The sequence below is a fragment of the Rhipicephalus microplus genome, chromosome 3, assembly GCF_043290135.1.
Source record: "Rhipicephalus microplus isolate Deutch F79 chromosome 3, USDA_Rmic, whole genome shotgun sequence".
NCBI lineage: Eukaryota > Metazoa > Arthropoda > Arachnida > Ixodida > Ixodidae > Rhipicephalus > Rhipicephalus microplus.
The window spans coordinates 179,259,498-179,277,424 of record NC_134702.1 but is presented as its reverse complement, the minus strand read 5'-3'; the positions used below and the strand labels follow the sequence as shown (position 1 = coordinate 179,277,424).

Sequence of the window (17,927 nt, the reverse complement as noted above, 5' to 3'; positions counted from 1 at the left end):
AAAGACATTAATCTAAAGCAATTATAAGCATAAGTTCACAGGTAACAAGCCACAGAGCACGGGGCATTCACTTGACAGATTCCAGGTAGTCGGCGACTGCTTTCGGGGGTGTCGCCTGAGCACCAGCTTCTCCGCAGTGCATGGTTACTAGTGGCGTTGGAAAACGAATGCGCTACTGTGCTACTTAAAGGTGGCAAATACAGAGAGTCTAACGTTACATACAGAGCGAGCAGTAGTACCTTGATTTCCTCGCCAGCCTCTTTGTGGGTGGGAGAGGCAGGCGAAGAGGATAGCAAGGCACTCAGACGCAGCGCCTGCAGGGAAAAGACTTTCATGTTTCGACGTTCTTTGCAGTGAAACACACAGATACACGTTCACTTTTATGAGTCATACGTGTATGCACATGGCACGCATGTTTAGCACAAATGTAATGGTGTATGTACCTGATGAAGTTGGTTTTGCAGTCTTCACTGCACGGGTTTTAAGCCTTTTCGATAGTCGAAGGTATACAGACCAAAGGAATAAGTAGATAAATAAATATAAACATGTGCAAATTTTATTATTTTTGTCACATGCTAAGCAATCTAATTAGGGCAGCATTCACAGAACTAGCTGTCATCTGGTGTAGAAGCTGCTTGGTCACGCTACCATGGCTATTAAAATCTATATTCCTCCCAAATTAAATTGTTCATGATGGTATTCCCTTACCAATACATAACTATTGTTTTTTGAAGCAGATAGCTAGTTGTGTGAAATAAACAAGTTATCACTCATTTACAACACTTGGAAAGTATAATTCATTAAGAAATTTCAAACCTTCGAGCCAAATGGTTGCCAAGGATAAAGTTATGTTTGAGTGCACTGTGTTATTTCTGTTAACTTTACCAGCGGTGTCTCCTTTTGCATATGCTTACATTTACCCTTATTAGCAAGCAATAAATTGCATGCTTTGTATAATGCCAAAAGCCCATTGCAACAGTCTGTTCCTGCAAATCATTTACCAATTTTACACATGTTGCACCTAAGTCCATGATAAACTTGAGATTCTGATAATGTGTCCATGTAAAGCCTGCTACATTGTATTAGTTATAATAGAACATGTGAACTCACTATTCACTTTTTTTAATTGAGTAAAAAATAATTAATTTTATAGCGAGAAAAGTTTCAAACATCAGCACGAAGATATTGTCCTGGCTTGCAAAGTGGTCGTTCAGACTAGCTGTTTGATAATGCACATACTTATATTTTGACACGTTGGTCGGTACTGACTGAACTAGTTTTGCAGGTAAGTGGATTGAGTGCACGGTAAAAGCACTGTTTTTTTTATGGGAAATACAAGAAATTGCTGGTAATCGAATATGTATGTGGCTGAAGCATTATCTGGTGAACTAGTGATATTACATTGCCTGGTATTGTTACACTATTATTGAATCAGTACAGAGACATTAGTGGAAAATCTGTAAAGATAGAGAGTAATGGAACCAAATAGTTCTTTGTGTAGTGTATGTTATGTCCTTGTAGCTCTGAGTTTCGAAAACCACGGAACTACTAGAACTTTTACACATTTTTTCTGTATTCATAGTATTTCTGTTAGTTTCATCAAACTTCCACTGATAATTTACTTCACAAGCTTCACGTGTTAAAAATGGAATGACCTTCTTGTGCACTTTTTGGATACCTCTTTTGGAACAAAAGTACGGTAATTTATTTAATGGGATTTTCCGTGCAAACTAAAAACCATCTGACTCTTCATGTATAGCGTCAGACTGCTATCTAAATCATGCTCTACTTTTTCAGCCACCTCGTGTTCGCTAGTATAATGCATAGCACTCATGTGCAGCAAATCAAAATTACAGTCAACTCTCGTTAATTCAAACATGAAGGGACATCTGAATTTTGTTTGAATTATCAAGAAGTTTAAAGTATCAGTTCTTACATAGATGACTCTGGGTAAGGTGACACCACACATTATCATTGGGCATTGATTTTATCACATTAAATTTTTTTAGGTGTATTCGAGCTCTAACTGCACGCAGTGGACAGAAAGCAGAGGTGTAAACACCATAAGTCTATAGGTCATTTAATGCTGATCAGACCTTTTAAACAAATCATGAATTGCCAACTGCCTTGTTGCTATAGGTATGTGCCTTCAGCACAAAGCTCTCTATGCCAGTTGAGAAGCATCATGATTTACCGTGCGTGTGCTATGTTTCATACATTTGTTTACTAGCAAAGCCTTTTTACCTTGAAGGCCTGAGATGCTTATTTTTAATTTTTATACTGTTAAAATTATATAGGCACGCAAAATTTTAAATAGTAGTGGGAAAACAGCAGATATTTTCAGGTATGAAACTGCAAAAAGTATGAATTAACCCAATGATGGAGTTTTAATTAGGAGGCTTTCAAATAAATTAAAAGAATAGAGGGCCAAACAAAAAATGGAACTTTGTTTGAATTAACCTGAAGTACGAATTATCAGAATTTGAATTATCAAGAGTGTACTGTAGGTAAAAGTTTGCTGGGTCGGTTATATGCAGCAGTAGGTTTTATTTTGACATGTGGACTAACCATTTCTTGCTCCAGTAGTTGAGTTCCATGCAGCTTGTGACACTTAATATTTATCACCTTTGTTTTCTCTTGGTGGTCTTGCAGGTTCCTTGTTTATTGCCTCTCTGGAACAGTCTTCATTGGTGCCTGTACGAAGTCGACTGCATTCCTGCCAGGAGTGCAGCTATGTGACGTATCATAAGTCACATATGACAAGACACCTATGGATACACTCTGGAAAACTCTCGTTCCAGTGCCAATTGTGCCCAGCTTTATTCGCTGAGAATGCCAAGCTGGTGGCTCATGTGCGGCATTCACACTGAACAGCATTCCTTTTGCTGTGACCAGTGCTATGCATCCTTTCTGCAGAAATGCAACCTCGTGAAACACATTCGCACACACAGAGGAGAGCGCCCCTTTTCCTGTGACCACTGCAATGCAACATTTGCACAAAAAAGAGCTTTGTGAGACACGTCCTCACACGCCATACCGGAGAGCGTCTCTTTCCTTGTGTCCAATGCGATGCATCGTTTGTGATGAAAACCGACCTTGTGCCACACCAGCGCATTCACACAGAAGAGCGTAGATTCTGCTGTGTGCACTGCAATGCATCGTTTAAGCAGAAAAAGAACCTTGTGAGACATGTTCGGTTTCACACAGGAGAGCGCTGCTTTTCCTGTGTGCAATGCAATGCATCGTTTGTGACTAAATACGATCTTTCGCAGCACATGCGCTCTCACACGGGCGAGCGTCCCTTCTCCTGTGTTCACTGCAACACATCGTTTGCGCGAAAACGGAGCCTGGCGATGCACATGCGCACACACACAGGAGAGCGTTCTCTCACCTTTGTCTACTGCAATGCATCCTTTGTGCAGAAAAAGTGGCTTGACAAACACGTCCGCATTCACACAGAAAAGGGTTGCTTTTCTTGTGTCCAATGCAATGCATCATTTGTGACAAAATTCCACCTCGATGAGCACATTCGCACTCACACAAGGGATCCTCCCTACTGCTGTGTTCACTGTGTTGCATCCTTTTCACGGAAAGAGAGCCTCGTGGTTCACATCCGCACTCACACGGGAGAGCGTCCCTTCACCTGTGTTCATTGCAATGCATCTTTTGTGCAAAAAAGCACCTTGAAAGACACGTCCACATTCACACAAAAGATCGTAGCTTTTCCCGTGTCCAGTGCAATGCATCGTTTGTGAGAAAATACCACCTCGCTCTGCACATGCGCTTTCACACAGGAGAGCGTCCTTTCTCCTGTGCTCACTGCAATGAAGCCTTCTTGCGGAAAGAAAGCCTTGTAATGCATGTCCGAACTCACACAGGAGAGCGTCCCTTCGCCTGTGTCTACTGCAATGCAACCTTTTTACGGAAGCAGAACCTCATGACTTACATATCCCACTGTCGTAAAAACAAAAAGCTCTAATTAGGGGAAGCCTGTGGGCTCTTCTTAAAGGGGAGGAGCTGTGGTCTAGAGAGCCGAGTTTGTTTAGTAGATTGAGAGTTCTATTTAGAGGTACCATAAGTGCAAATAAACGCGATAGGTCAATTATGAGAATGTCTAAAATGTCAGTGATTGATTGATTTGTGGGGTTTGACGACCCAAAACCACCATATGATTATGAGAGACGCCGTAGTGGAGGGCTCCGGAAATTTTGACCACCTGGGGTTCTTTAACGTGCACCAAAATTTGAGTACACGGGCCTACAACATTTCCGCCTTCATCGGAAATGCAGCCGCCACAGCCGGGATTTGATCCTGCGACCTGCGCCAAAAATGTCAGTGTTATATCAGCAGCAGTGCTGTCTAGTCGAGTCATTTAGGTAAGGACAGCCTATCATTGACGGGGCATGTCAAAGTGAGCCTGATAACAGTCACAGTACAAGAATGATTTGTGGGAACGCTAATAAACAGCTATAACATTCCGTAAGTTACAAAAGGTGTTGAAGCACTGCTTGTGCATTTGTTTGATTCATGAAAAAAATTATTCCCATTTTTTTCAACGCTTGTAGGAAGTGCTGAAACATATCTGGAGATGTGGAACGAGTTACTTATATTCTTGTGCATCACCTGAAAAAAATGCATGCATAGTGAGTAATCATTAAAATCACAATGTCCTATAGAATGCAATTCCATCAAGGCTATAATTTTACCAAGTCGCATGAACAACATCCATACAGTTTTACAAAGCAGGGCAATGGACCTTCGTCACAAACCCAAAAGCACAGTAGTGCTATAGAGAGAGAGAGATAAAGATGCAAGGAAAGGAAGGGAGGTTAACCAGGCGCACATCCGGTTTGCTACCCTGCACTGGGGAAGGGATAAAGGGGAGAAAAGAGGTTGCAGAAAGATGAGAAGGTACACACAATCACGAGCACACTCGGGGAGCACACACAGTCTACAGGCGGTTGCTCAGGTTTGTTGACTTGAGGTAAAGTAGCAGTGCTTTTGTTGCTTTCTGCGCAACTGAGGCAGATGCCCAAGGTCCTAGTATCTTCTGCACACAAAATGGTCCGGGGTCAAGTCGATTCAAAACCATCCGGAGCTGGCATCGCTGTGTGTCGTAGCAAGCGCAACTGCACAGGACGTGTTCGATGGTCTCTTCAGCTCCGCAGTAGTCGCATGTAGGAGTGTCTGCCATACCAATGCGAAAGGAGTACACCTTTGTAAATGCAACACCCAACCAAAGGCGGCATAACAGTGTCGCATAGGAGCGGGAAAGTTGTGATGGTAGCTTTAGCTGGAGCGAAGGATCCAGTTCATAAAATTGACACCTTTGGAAGCTGGTAGACGACCAGAACGTGCGTGTGAGATCTCGAGCCAGCAGGTAAAGTTGTCTTGCTGCATCATTCCTTGATAGAGGAATCGGGACTACACGGTAGCAGTGCAAAGAAAGCGCTCGCTGACACCACCATGTTTTTGTAATGTTAATTTATCATTCGTCAAATTCTCCCAAACGTAGCACATATTCTTAAAGGCGACTGCCAGTCTCCTGCACGAAACATCTAGTATGCACTGAAACTCGCCCGCAATAATGACGTCCGGCCAGGTGTCATTTTTTAGGTTTTCACGCAGAAGACCATAAAAGACGAGGGTAGCATTCAAAAAGCTGGAAATCAAAAGGCTGAACTATCAAAATGCCGAAATTTGAAATATCAAAAAAATCAAAATGCAGAAAATATAATAAGTCGAAAATTTAAAACACCGACAAATCAACTCACCGAAGCATCAAAATGCCGAAAGGTCAAAATACTGAAAAATCACCCAGCCATAGTGGAAGATAACGTATTGTAGCAAGACAAAGGTTCCACCGGCTTTGTACGACATGCATGCGCTTTTGCCCTCGTTCCCAGTAGCAAGCTTCTCTTTGCATATGGTTCAGCCATTCAAAACTCACGGCCATATGAGGTTGTTCGGGACTCGTCCTCGATGCCGAGCTCCTGCATCGCTCATGTGGGCAGTCCGCTTTTCTTTTCACAATTTGGCCCAAGGCTTCATCACTCGGAAGGTGTTGCCTTGAAGACACAGCTATATCTGCCGTCACTTGCTGCACAAGCTTCATGAGCACCTTGCCTGAGGTCACGGCCAGAGCTTTGATACACTGTTGAGTGCAAAGAACTGTCGCTTGAGAAAAATCCGGAGCGTGGCCAGTAGCGGTGCTGCCGTAGGTGGCCTTGTAACCACATTGCGCGCAATTCGGAAAAAAATCTCAAAGTAGGGCACGAACACGGGTCCGCTGGGTGGCAACACAGTATTCTACCACCGACCAACACCGTTGATTGGGACTTCCGGGCGAACTTGCCTTAGGCAGGCTTGATGTCGGGAAAGCAATGGCGTAGAACACAGCAAGCTCAGTTCTTGCTGCCATATTGAAATGCACGTGGCACCATCTGTTGCAAGCGCAGGGAAGCAGCACTCTCAACTGCCACGCGAGCAGACGCTCTGCAAATCAAACGCGAAACTTCACAACCTGAGTGTGGCTGTAATCATGTTTTGCGCTGTTCCTGTGCTGGAACTTTATGCTGATTTAATGTGAAACGTCGAGGAGACCTTTCTCGGCAGTCCAGAATGTCTGCAGCACGTGCATTGCAGACTGCGGAAGCAACTTCATCAGGTACGTATTATCCGACTGAAAGAAACGTGAACAGCGTTAACTGCGGCGTGTCTTGGCTGCGATAAGGCAGTATTTGTGCTGTAAGCCGGTGTCAACGTAGCGCCAGAATCTGGCTTCAACTTATGCTCATTCACCGCACGTGTATCGATTACCAGTCCTTCCGAGCACTTAGAACACAGACGCGGTAAAAACGTGCCTGTAAAAACAAGATCTTAAAATGTTACAGTGACGCCGGCGAAAGCACACGTAAGTCCACCTAGTGACAGTCAAGGCATGTCGCAGTTCGACTGAGTCCAAAACCATGCTTTTGGCGCTGTTCACATCTCTTTTCATTGCGATATTAGGCCATTACAGTTGTCCTCAACATGCCCGGTGTGTGCATCCATGCTTGAGTTGTAATACGTATATCCTATTACTTACATGTAACCTGCGAAAGAGTACAGCAAATCTATAATTTTGTGCCGCATACTACAGGCATACCGCACGCAAATTGCTGCTGTAAAGTGGAATAGCTGGAGTCTTGCTTGAACAAACGCAATAAGTATACTTACTCGTACACTTCACTGTGCTCGAAGTATTCCCTGCTGATTGCGATTATATTGTCATGTGGTTTCGGCTGACTGTAACAGGGAATAATGGGACATACCCAAAAAGGGCGCCTGAGACTGGGAGTGAAGAAGTGAACGTTGTTGGCAGTTGTTCGAAGACAAGCAGTGACGCGAACCCTTCGTAAGACCGTTCTAGACCACGCCTTCAAGCTTGCCCGTGCGAAACCTGCTGGGGTGTTTTTGGCTGAGGATTGAGTGGTTTTAACTTTGCTGTCTTAGAGTCCGATTCTCTAGTTTATCTGTTTCTGAGTTTAACCTTATTTCTAGTGCTACTTGTCGACTACTACTCCTGTCTATGTCGACTACTTCTCCTGGCCAGGCGCGATCCCCCTGGTCAGTGTCCCTGCCGTCTGATGAATTGCCGCTAGACTCCTTTTTCCGCAGTGTTATCGACAGTATTCTGGTGGCACTGGTACCTACAAATGGCGGCTTCATCAGACTTACGAACCCTCCGGCAGTTCAAAAGGAACTTAAAACCACTTCAAACCATTTCCAGACCATCACAGATGTGCGCCCATTTGGGTGAAGAGGTATCGTGTTGGTCACAGAATCAGACCTGCGTGCAGGATCTTCTCAAATGCACCTCGTTTGCCGCTACCCCGGTGAGTGCTTTCATTCCGCCTCACTTTGCATCTACCAAAGGCCTTTCACGGGGAGTCGACACCAAGCTGAGTCCAGCTGAGACCCTAGACAGGCTCTCTGGAGCAGGCTTAATTTCGATTTACCGATGTAATCACCTAGTCGACAAAGAGAGGGTATCAACTGAATCTTTCATCGCGACATTAGTGGGCACAACATGCGTGTCAGAAATATAATTATAGCCATTGATATTTCGGGTAGAGTCCCTTACTTCTCATCCGATTCAGTGCAAATTCTGCTGGAGACTCGGCCACAGTGCGGGAAGATGTAAATCTAATGTTCGTTTTAGCACCTGCGGAGAGAGCCATCTTTCAAGCAAGTGTACTGCAACAGCGGAAAAGTGTTGTCTTTGTGGGGGGAGTCACTGCGCCGACAACTCTGACTGTTTCGCTCGTTCCCAGGAGGTTCAAGTCCTAGAAGTTATTGACCACCGCCACTGTTCTCGAAGGGAAGCCATTGACATAGTTAGAGACAGGTATTTTGGATACTCTGGCATTGCAGCCTGCTACACTTCCAGTGTAGACTCAAATCTATCGCAGGCTATTAAAACTGCTGTGGAAAAGGCAGTGAGTAAGGCAATGGATAAACTCATATCTAACCTTTCCGACTGTTTGGTGCAAATTCTTTCAAATCAGATTGGGCAAAAAGTACAGACTAGTACAGAACCTGAAGTACCGGACATTACCAGTGATGCCACTCAGCTACGCAATGTAGTGTTGGACAAACTTTATGCATCTGCAGACAAGGCTATGCAGTCAGGAACACTGGTGCACTTGGACCGACATACGCCTCAGCCGTGCACAAGTGCTGCAACGGATATGGAACCCGATATGCGAACTAATAAATGTACCAGATCCCCTATCTTCACCGATCTCAAGTCTGAAACTAAACGGAATGAATCAGCTATTTTGCGTAAAGATGCTAACAAGGGCGTAGCATGCGCCTCTGCGGTGCACCCAACACCATAGGTCAGTTGGGGGTACTACAGTGGAACTTCCGTTCTATATTCTCAGCCTCAACTGACTTACATTACTTTTGCAATAATTTTAATCGTGATATAATTCTCCAACAAACTTGGCTTTCACCAAATAAAAATTTCCTTCTTTCAGGTTTTCATTCTTTTCGATTAGATCGCTCATCACGTGGTGGTGGTTTAATGATCCTTGTATCAAGTAAATTATGCCATAGGGCGAAAACTTCTTTCAAAATGTTAGACTCGAATTGTGAAATATTAGCATTAGACTTGTGTCTCCCCGTGTATCACCCTTTTTTAATTATAAATTGTTACTTCACCTCCGGTGTGCAAAGTATGCGTTATCTTGAGAGTGTTTTGATGGCATGTAGAAAGGAAATTGTACTCATAGGAGACCTTATTTCACATCATTTTACGGGTATAAGGACAGATTCTTGTGGTAGGCGACTGTGGGAATATACTTTTGATCACAACCTCTCGTGTCTGAATCAAGGTCATGAAACATTTGTCCGAGGTCAGACTTGCTCAGTATTAGATTTAACATTTTGCTCCAATGCAACCAAGGTTTTGTCATGGGCTGTTTTGGATTCGGCAACTAACAATGACCATTTTCCTGTAGTTTTTGATATTACTTGTCCAACAATAACTTTAGATCAGGCAAAACGCACATACATCAACCATAGCAAATTTCAAGCCTGCCTCCGTTCTGCCATTTCTAAGCTTGGAAATTCCAGTACTGAGGAGATTGCATCTACGATTGGTTCAATGCTGAGGAGATCTAAAAAAATTCCAAATTTTCTGTTCCATCGAATAAACGATCCTCCTCTCGTTGGTGGAACAATTAGTGTACACACGATTATAGAAGACGAAAAGCCGCTTGAAAAAAACTTCTCCTTAATCAAAGCCCAACAAACTGGAAGGACTATCAATTTCTTCGTGGCTTATTTAGGCGTACAGTGAACCGCGCGAAAGAAGAGTACGAGAGCAGACATTTTGATTATCTTTCTAAATAAAAAAATATGTGTGCTTTGTTCGCTTATCTTCGGACAAGAAAAATACTGCCAGCATCTTTAATGTTGCAGTCATGGGTCTTGACGCCGCAAGAAATGAACACCTCTCTAGAAGACGTAGCGCAAGGTTTAGAACGCCGCTTCGTTGCTAATCTTTCAGCTATTTGGCCCATGCTAGTAAAATTGCATGAATTTCCAGAAATTTCTTTAGCTGAATTGAGTCGGACAGTATTATGCTTACCGAGGACTGCTCCCGCATCAGATAGAACCACGAACTGTATGTTAAAACTTTTGCTCCAGGAATTGCCAAATCTTTTGCTAGAACTAGTGAATTATTCATTAGGGAATGCATGGATACTTCCAGAATGGAAACTTGCCAAAATTATATTGTTGCTCAAAAATGAAAATGAAGCATACATGTTGGATAACATAAGGCCAATCGCACTGACATCAAATTTAGTGAAGTTGGTTGAGAGAATCATCAATATAAGAATTAGTAAACTTATTACCGTGAGGTCAATTCTAAGCCCCTGTCAAATTGGTGCTAGATGTCCGTGATTGCTAGATGGCCACGATTTCACACCCCACAAATTATGTTTGTACAAAATTTACTGGAGCCTCTAAACGTACGTATATGTGGCATCATGCCGAGTCGTGATAATTCATAACCCTGTGGAAATTCGATTTCACGACATTATTTCTGATAATGCCAAATTACTTCCCCATAATATTTTGAATGGTTTACTACAAGATCACCTTCGCAGTATTACCACAAGCGTTATTATTGCTACAGATGCATCGCAATGTGACCAAAAGTCAGGGGTTGGTATTTTCAACCTGATTGTAGATTGGATTTATTCCCTTCGACTACCCGATTTCACACCCCTTTTTGTGGCTGAATTTCTGGCAGTAGCGCTCGCCTTACGCAAGTTAGATACAGCAATTACATCAGCTGTCATAATAGATTCTCTTTCTTTGTGTGCGGCACTTAATATTGGTGCTGATAATGAAGTAACAAAGGCATTCCGTGCACTAGTGCCTGCGCATTTCAGAAAAGTCTGATTAGTTCGGGTGCCTGGACGTAAAGGCTTATTTTTTAAATAGCCGGTTCCTTAGCTAAGTTGTCAATTAGCGAACCGATTCTACCGCACTGTCCGTCATCCGCTTATGTGACTGCTGCTCGATTCTGCAGACCTTGGTGTCTCTTGCACATATGACCGTGTGCGTCGCCGCTTCTACTGGCCTGGTCTTTCACGCTCTGTACGTTGTTATGCCAATGCTTGTGAAATTTGCCAGCGCTGCAAGAGGCTGTCAGGACTACTTGCCGGGTATCTTCAGCCCATTAACATCCCATCGGAGCCCTTCTTTCCTGTTGGTTTGGACCTTCTCGGTCCCTTCCCAACATCCGCCTCCGAAAACAAGTGGGTCGCGGTTGCTACAGATTACACGATCCGCTATGCAGTTGCGCGAGCCATGCCAACAATCTGCGCTACAGACGTCGCTGATTTTCTATTACGCGATCTCATTTTAGTGCATGGAGCCCCTCGTCAACTGCTGACAGACGGAGGTCGTACGTTCCTTTCAGAAGTGGTTGACGATAACCTGCTTTCCTGCTCTACCCAGCATTAGCTCATGACATCGTACCACCCTCAGACAAACGGGCTTACAGAATGTTTAAACCGCACGCTGACGAACATGCTATCGAAATACGTCACGGCCGACCATCGTGATTGGAACCTTGCACTACCCTACGTGACGTTCGCGTACAATTCCTCCCGGCGTGACACTGCTGGGTACTCGCCATTTTACCTTCTGTATGGACGCGAACCAACATTGCCATTAGATACCTTCCTGCCAGTCGCTGCGCAGTCTACTTCTGAATAGGCACGCAACGCTATTGCCCGAGCTGATCATGCTCGTCAGCTTGCCCGCAGCAGATTAACGGTGTCCCGAAACTTGCAGAAGCATCGTTACGACGAGCGGCATCGTGACGAACACTTTTCGACAGGTTTCCTCGTTCTTCTTTGGTCCCCTATGCGACATGCAGGCCTTTCAGAGAAGCTTCTCCTTCGTTTCATTGGCCCATACCACGTGCTTAGATGAGTGACCGACACTACATATGAAAATCTTCCTGATGATCCATCAACCTCTTCTGCTCTGCTGTCCCGGTCATCGTCCACGTATCAAGGCTCAAGCTTTACCACACTCCTCCTGCTGTGGCCCCATAAGCTCGCCGGGTCTGCGCTTTTGCCTCCAGGGGTTGTGTTACGTGGTTTCGGCTGACCATAACAGGGCATAGTGGGACATATCCAAAAAGTGCGCCTGAGACTGGGAGTGAAGTGGATGTTGTTGGTGAACTGTGCTGAGGCTGTGGACTGCCTACTGTTAATCCCACATAACAATATTCTATAGGGCGATCAAGCTCAGCGTTTTTCGTTGGGGACGGAAATCTGTGCAATTGCAAAACACTGCACCGGCGTGATTCCTGCGATGCGCTGTGAACTTCACAGGTAGTGCTCATCAATCTCTTCGTCTTTTTCGAAGCGAGCTGACGACCAGATAAATCGCCAAACAAGTCGCGTATCTTTTCTTTGAAGAGATCTCAGCTCGTTATGTCGGCTTCGTGGCTTTCAAAGCATGTTCGGGGAGTGCTGTCCTGGTAGAAAAGCACATTGGCGAGCATGAGCGTGGGATCCTAGCGGTGAGTAGCACTGACGTGCTCGTACCGGTTCAGCCAAGTGTCGAGATTGATCGTACTATCACCAGAGAAAGTGCCGGGATCCCGGAGGTGTGGGAGTGTGACGTAGGTGGTGACTTGGACTGATGAGAGCGGCGTAGAGGAAGTGCCAGAGTAGTGAAGCAGTCGAAAGGTCGCCGATGGTGCGACCACCGCGCGTCTTCATCGAGGTACGGGGGGGTCCACCTCCACCAATAATGTTACGAGTAAGTTCTTTAATAATATATTTAGAACGCACAGAACTCGACGAGCAAGATGGCGCCAGTCCAGCATCAAACGAAAACTCACTTTGTCCTTCTCTTTCATGCAGCCGTGTTTAGATGCTGTTATGTATGAATATTGAGCATCTCCAAGAAGGATTTTAGGGTCTGGAAATATTAGTATTGTGACGTAGACATGCTGAACAGTGTGAGAACACTCAAGAACCTGCTAGGCCCACCCAGGTGACTAAGGGTGCTGTGTTTCTTTCGTGTGGCGCCTCACTCCTCTCGATGGTAGCTTGATGTTCGAAGCATCAAAAAGGTCATTGACCATCTTAGTGAATATTTCAGTGCCTTCAGAGTTTTCCATGCCTGGCACTTTGGCTTTTTTGTACAGCTTGATGCTAACTGCTGTGCAATGGCTGAAGAGCTGTTAAAGAAGCGCATTTTTGTTCAGAATTATTAACACGAACTGCGTGCAATGAGTAACAGGCATAGACTATAGTAGGCAAATACCTGGGTGGCAAGCCTGACACTCATCTTCTGAAGACTTGCGTCAGTTTTGGCACGACTCGTAGGTGTTTATCTTTTTCTGTGTCAAACAGCATGACATAGTGGCCAAAGTTAATGTCATGATCACCTGCGCGGAAATAGAAAGTGAAGGATTAAAATCTAATTCAAAACATTTAGTTTAGTTTTTTTCTTACCAGTCTATAAGTACGCATCTTCAGATGATTTCTGATGCATTTTATGATATGTGGGACATCACAAATAAAATAGATCCTCTGAGAAGACTCCCTAGGGTGTTCTATATGATGGCATGGACAGTTCAGCTTCCTCAATATACCAAGCTGGGTCCACATTGGGCAGTTGTTCCCAGCTCCGTCACTTATGACAGCAAGCACTGAAGAATTGGTTTTGTGCTGTTTAAGCACAGCACTCAGCACGACTTTAGAAAGAACCTTCTTAGCAGTTGCTCCTTTTGTTGCGAAGCTTGCTATTGGCGGCACCCAGTCCTCAAATAGTGGCGCAAACATGAGAGCTGGTCTATGATCAGCGAGTTTATCTGTGGCTGGGGATGCTACGTCACCATAGCCGACGAACCCGTCCATTTTGCAGAACATCTTATGGAAAGCAACAGACTGCTTGAGCTTTACCTCATCGACAAGTGGGATGCCACTTCTTTTGATGTGGCTCTTGCTCTGAAAGTGCTCCTTAATGGTACTTAGCTCAGCTTAATTGTACTCGAGTTTGCATGGATTACCACTGATGATTTGATGAAAGCGGGCTTGCGGAAGCGGCAACAGCTGCATGTCTCAAATGAGAGTATCAGTTTTGGGGCTAAAATTTTGCACTAAAAGGCACGTCATCAGCCATTCATCGTCATAACGCCTTCCATTTTTTATCTTGGCTTTTGCTGCCATTATGGCCGCTTTGAATTCCAGTTGCTGCTTTTCAGGGAGAACATGAAGCATATTTTTAATATTAGGTGCAATCACGTTACGAAATTGTTTTTCATAGCAGTCATCTCTTTGTTCAGCTTTTGTGTAGACAGTTGATGGTGCAAGCCACCCATTTGCAGTGACTGACAAACGAAAATAACTTGTGAACGTCGCAGCCTTGGGGACTCAAGGGGCTGTGTTTTGTACTTCGAGGTTCTACCGGACGACAGTAGAACCAAGAAGTTCGATCGACCAGCATTGCACCTGCCATCTCTCGTGTGCCATTGTCGACAGCTCCTCTAACAGGGACTGGGTGCTATCGAGTGCGACACTGCCTGCCACAAAGCAGCCTCTCTTCCCATAATCGAAGGTGCTCGGTGCTATGCTATCTTGTTTGGCGGCGTCCTGAACATTCCGACGTTTCGGTTGGAGAGGTGGCCTTACAGCAGGTGCTTTGCGTTTCTGCACATGCTTTTACAGATATTTTGGACAGTTGGGTAACAAGCGAGGTAGAGCATCATCCTTGAGGCTCCATTTGTCTCGTGGTACGACGACAACGTGACCGCCTTTCTTGTACACGAAGTTTTTCACAATGTCTTCTTCCTGAAAGTGAAGGTCACACACAACACAAGAGCTCGTGAGCTTTTGTCGCTTCTTAGAATCGCGCGTTGCAATTCATGAAGTCGCAAGGCATTGTTAGACGGTTTGGAAGAGTGCCTCTTCTCAGCTTTACCCCTCGTAAAGTCGTAGCCGCTTTTGCAGCCGGTCACAAAGCACGCGGCATTAGTTCTCACTACACAGGCACAGCAGCCATTGACATCCTAAGGCTATGCACGAGAAATCAAAGCAAACACCTGCATGATAACAAAACCAAAACGCCGCAGTCGTCTTTAGCAACGTTGGCCATGCAGTCCAGCTTCTCCGTGGTCTCACCTCTCACTGAGTCATGCAAACTGAGAACTGAGTCGCGTGCCCCCCCCCTCCCCCCACGATGCTCAATGGAAAGGCGTCACGCACAGCAGCGGAGTTTGAGAACTGAAAAAAAAAAGATCTACTTATGTTAGGGTGATTAGACCTTCAAGCCCCTCCCCTCTTCCTTGGCAGAGGACAACAACCCCTTTAGCCTCAGCTTCACGAAGACTGCACGCCTAGGCTGACCCACCCAGGGGAAATCTATAGTCACCTTTTGCTATCTCTTTTTCTCCCTGTATTTTCGTCTTCATTTTTCACTCTTTATCTCTCCTGTCATCTACTCTTTTTTTTTTACTTCCAAATTTCCTGGTGGCAAGGGTTAACCGTGTGTTGTTATCCAAACTAGGGCAGTTACATTTGGTTATAGTGGCCATGTATGGCTGACGATCTCAAGTGTTCTAGATTGTCACGTCCCCTTGTTGGGCTCCGTGGTTGGTGGCCACCATCACCGCCGAACTCCAAAACTTTTTACGGCAAACTCTTTTCCCGCCTTACCTGATCACCCCCAAAAAAGGTGGCGCACCGGCGAAAACTTGACCAAAAAATTTTTCCCCTAGTACCACGTCATCCATAGCCGACATGAAACAAAACTTGATCGAAATATTTCACCATACTTCGTATAAGTCTCTCACAGAAGCTTTAGCCCAGGTTATAAGGCAACAAAAATTGGAAGTGGCGATCTTATGCTCGAAGTTCGTGACAAGAGCCACTATGACAAGCTCTTGAAATTCGTAGCGTTTGGCAATATGCCAGTATTGGTGGGCCCACGATCAACACGGTGCGTGGATCTCGAGTCATCTCTGGCGATGACCTTGTATTCCCTGCAGCCCGTAAGATTTGGGCCACCTCACAATGCACTCTGGCACATGCACATGATGCTCAACTTCGTCCGTCGGGCCCGAGACCACAGGCACTCCACAGCCACGGCACTTCACCTTCTCCTCCTCACTGCTAAGGCAGCTGAATTCATGCTGTCAAAAAGCACCACTTCAACCTAGGTGGTCTTAATCTGCTTCACCTCCTAGACTACTGGGTTCCGACGAGTAACAACCATGCGCTTAAGTGCCTCATCATCAATCGATGGGTCACTGTTGCGAACAACCCCTTTACAGGTGTTCTCTGGGGTTGTGACATGCGCAGACATCGCAAACGACCCCATTCGAATGTAAATCTGGCGGACCTGCTCATACGTCTTCGCATCGAACTCGTGCGCGGTAGAAACAAGTGATTTCCTGCACCTTATAGTGTACACTGCATCTTCCTCCGTCTGATCCTCTGTCTGGCCTACTGCCATAGATAGAGCTTAAGCTAGGAGAACAATGTCCGCCTTCGCCCCATTAAGCCTGCCTCGCGGGCGGACTATAATCTTAATATAATTCCTTGGAAGTCTCGACATCCATGAAAAATGTGCAGCCCACCTCGAGCCTCGTCGCACTGCATCTTGCACCTTGCCAGAGTCGGCCAACGCCACTCTCCATTGCCTTTGCTGCACCATAGTAACTGCCGCCACTCGACGATCCGTGTCTCGCATCACCTTTTTGGGCACGAAATGCCGCAGTCCACGCGGCATTTTCCAGCTCTCCAGGACTCGCATCCATCCCTTTCATTTCTACAGTGGCAGCCAAATTACTATTGCCTCCCTCAATCAAAAAAACGAAGGTGACCGCGAAATTAGGTCGATGCCTCACTCTCACTGCCTACCCAAAAAATAGGCTTAGGACGTTAGGCCAAGCACCTATGGACGTGGCCAAATGTTCAAAGTTCCGGGAAAAGGGTCAAAAATGCACCCACTGGCATAAACATGATATCGCCAGAATCCGTGCATCTTGCTACTTTAGAACAATTTTCTAAGGTTTCAAGGGCAAAAAACAAAAAAACTATTCAAATAGCAAGAGCCGACGTGAGCCTGTCTGCACTGACCACGTCCCCTGACGATCTCGCTTAACAATGCATACTTTGTTTTTACAAATCTGTCTGTGCTTAATGTTTTCTAGATATGTTAACGCAATGTTCAGTAGGGGACTTGATATTGCAAGATGTAAATTATGATTCGTAAGTGACTGTGTAAGTGACCTAACAATATCGGGTGAATAAGTGACACTGTATTCCCAGGTATCACCAAATTTTTGTTCAAGCAGTTTAGAGACGTTTGCACAAAAGGTGTATTACAGTGATGCAAACATAATGAAACATTTTTTTCTGTAATGTGCATCAATGCTATTGTAGTTGGCATCTCCTAGAACCATATTTTCGTTGAAGCATTTGTAAATATTTCCCCTTGTATATTTTTAAGTGCAATCGATAAAAGATTTCTTCATGCCTAATTTATTTTATTTGCCTGATGTGTTGAATATGAAATTGTTTTTTGGCTGCACACTGTTTTCTAGGTACTTCTATACGTACGATAGTGCAGTAAGCAGTTTAGTGTATTTATGGTGTGTCTTCACAACATTGAACTCTCAATATATCAACAGAGTCACATATAATTCATATTCTATTTTTCGGCAACCAAGTGTATGCATGTGTGTACAACAGGATGATAGTTTTGGTTAAATGGCCTTGATCAATGCATAGGTGCATAACGGTAGCTTTCATTTTGGTTAAACGGTGTTCGTCTGCTTCGTTTAGATGTGTAGCTACCATAGTGGATTGCCCCAGCTGAAGTCCAGTTCCGCATAA

General features: G+C 44.8%; 1 protein-coding gene across 1 annotated transcript in view; it reads left to right on the top strand.

The window, feature by feature from the left end:
- LOC119185244 (uncharacterized) overlaps positions 1–17,927 on the top strand; it is a 548,537-nt gene that overhangs the window by 524,409 nt on the left and 6,201 nt on the right. The gene's annotated exons all lie outside the window — the stretch shown is intronic.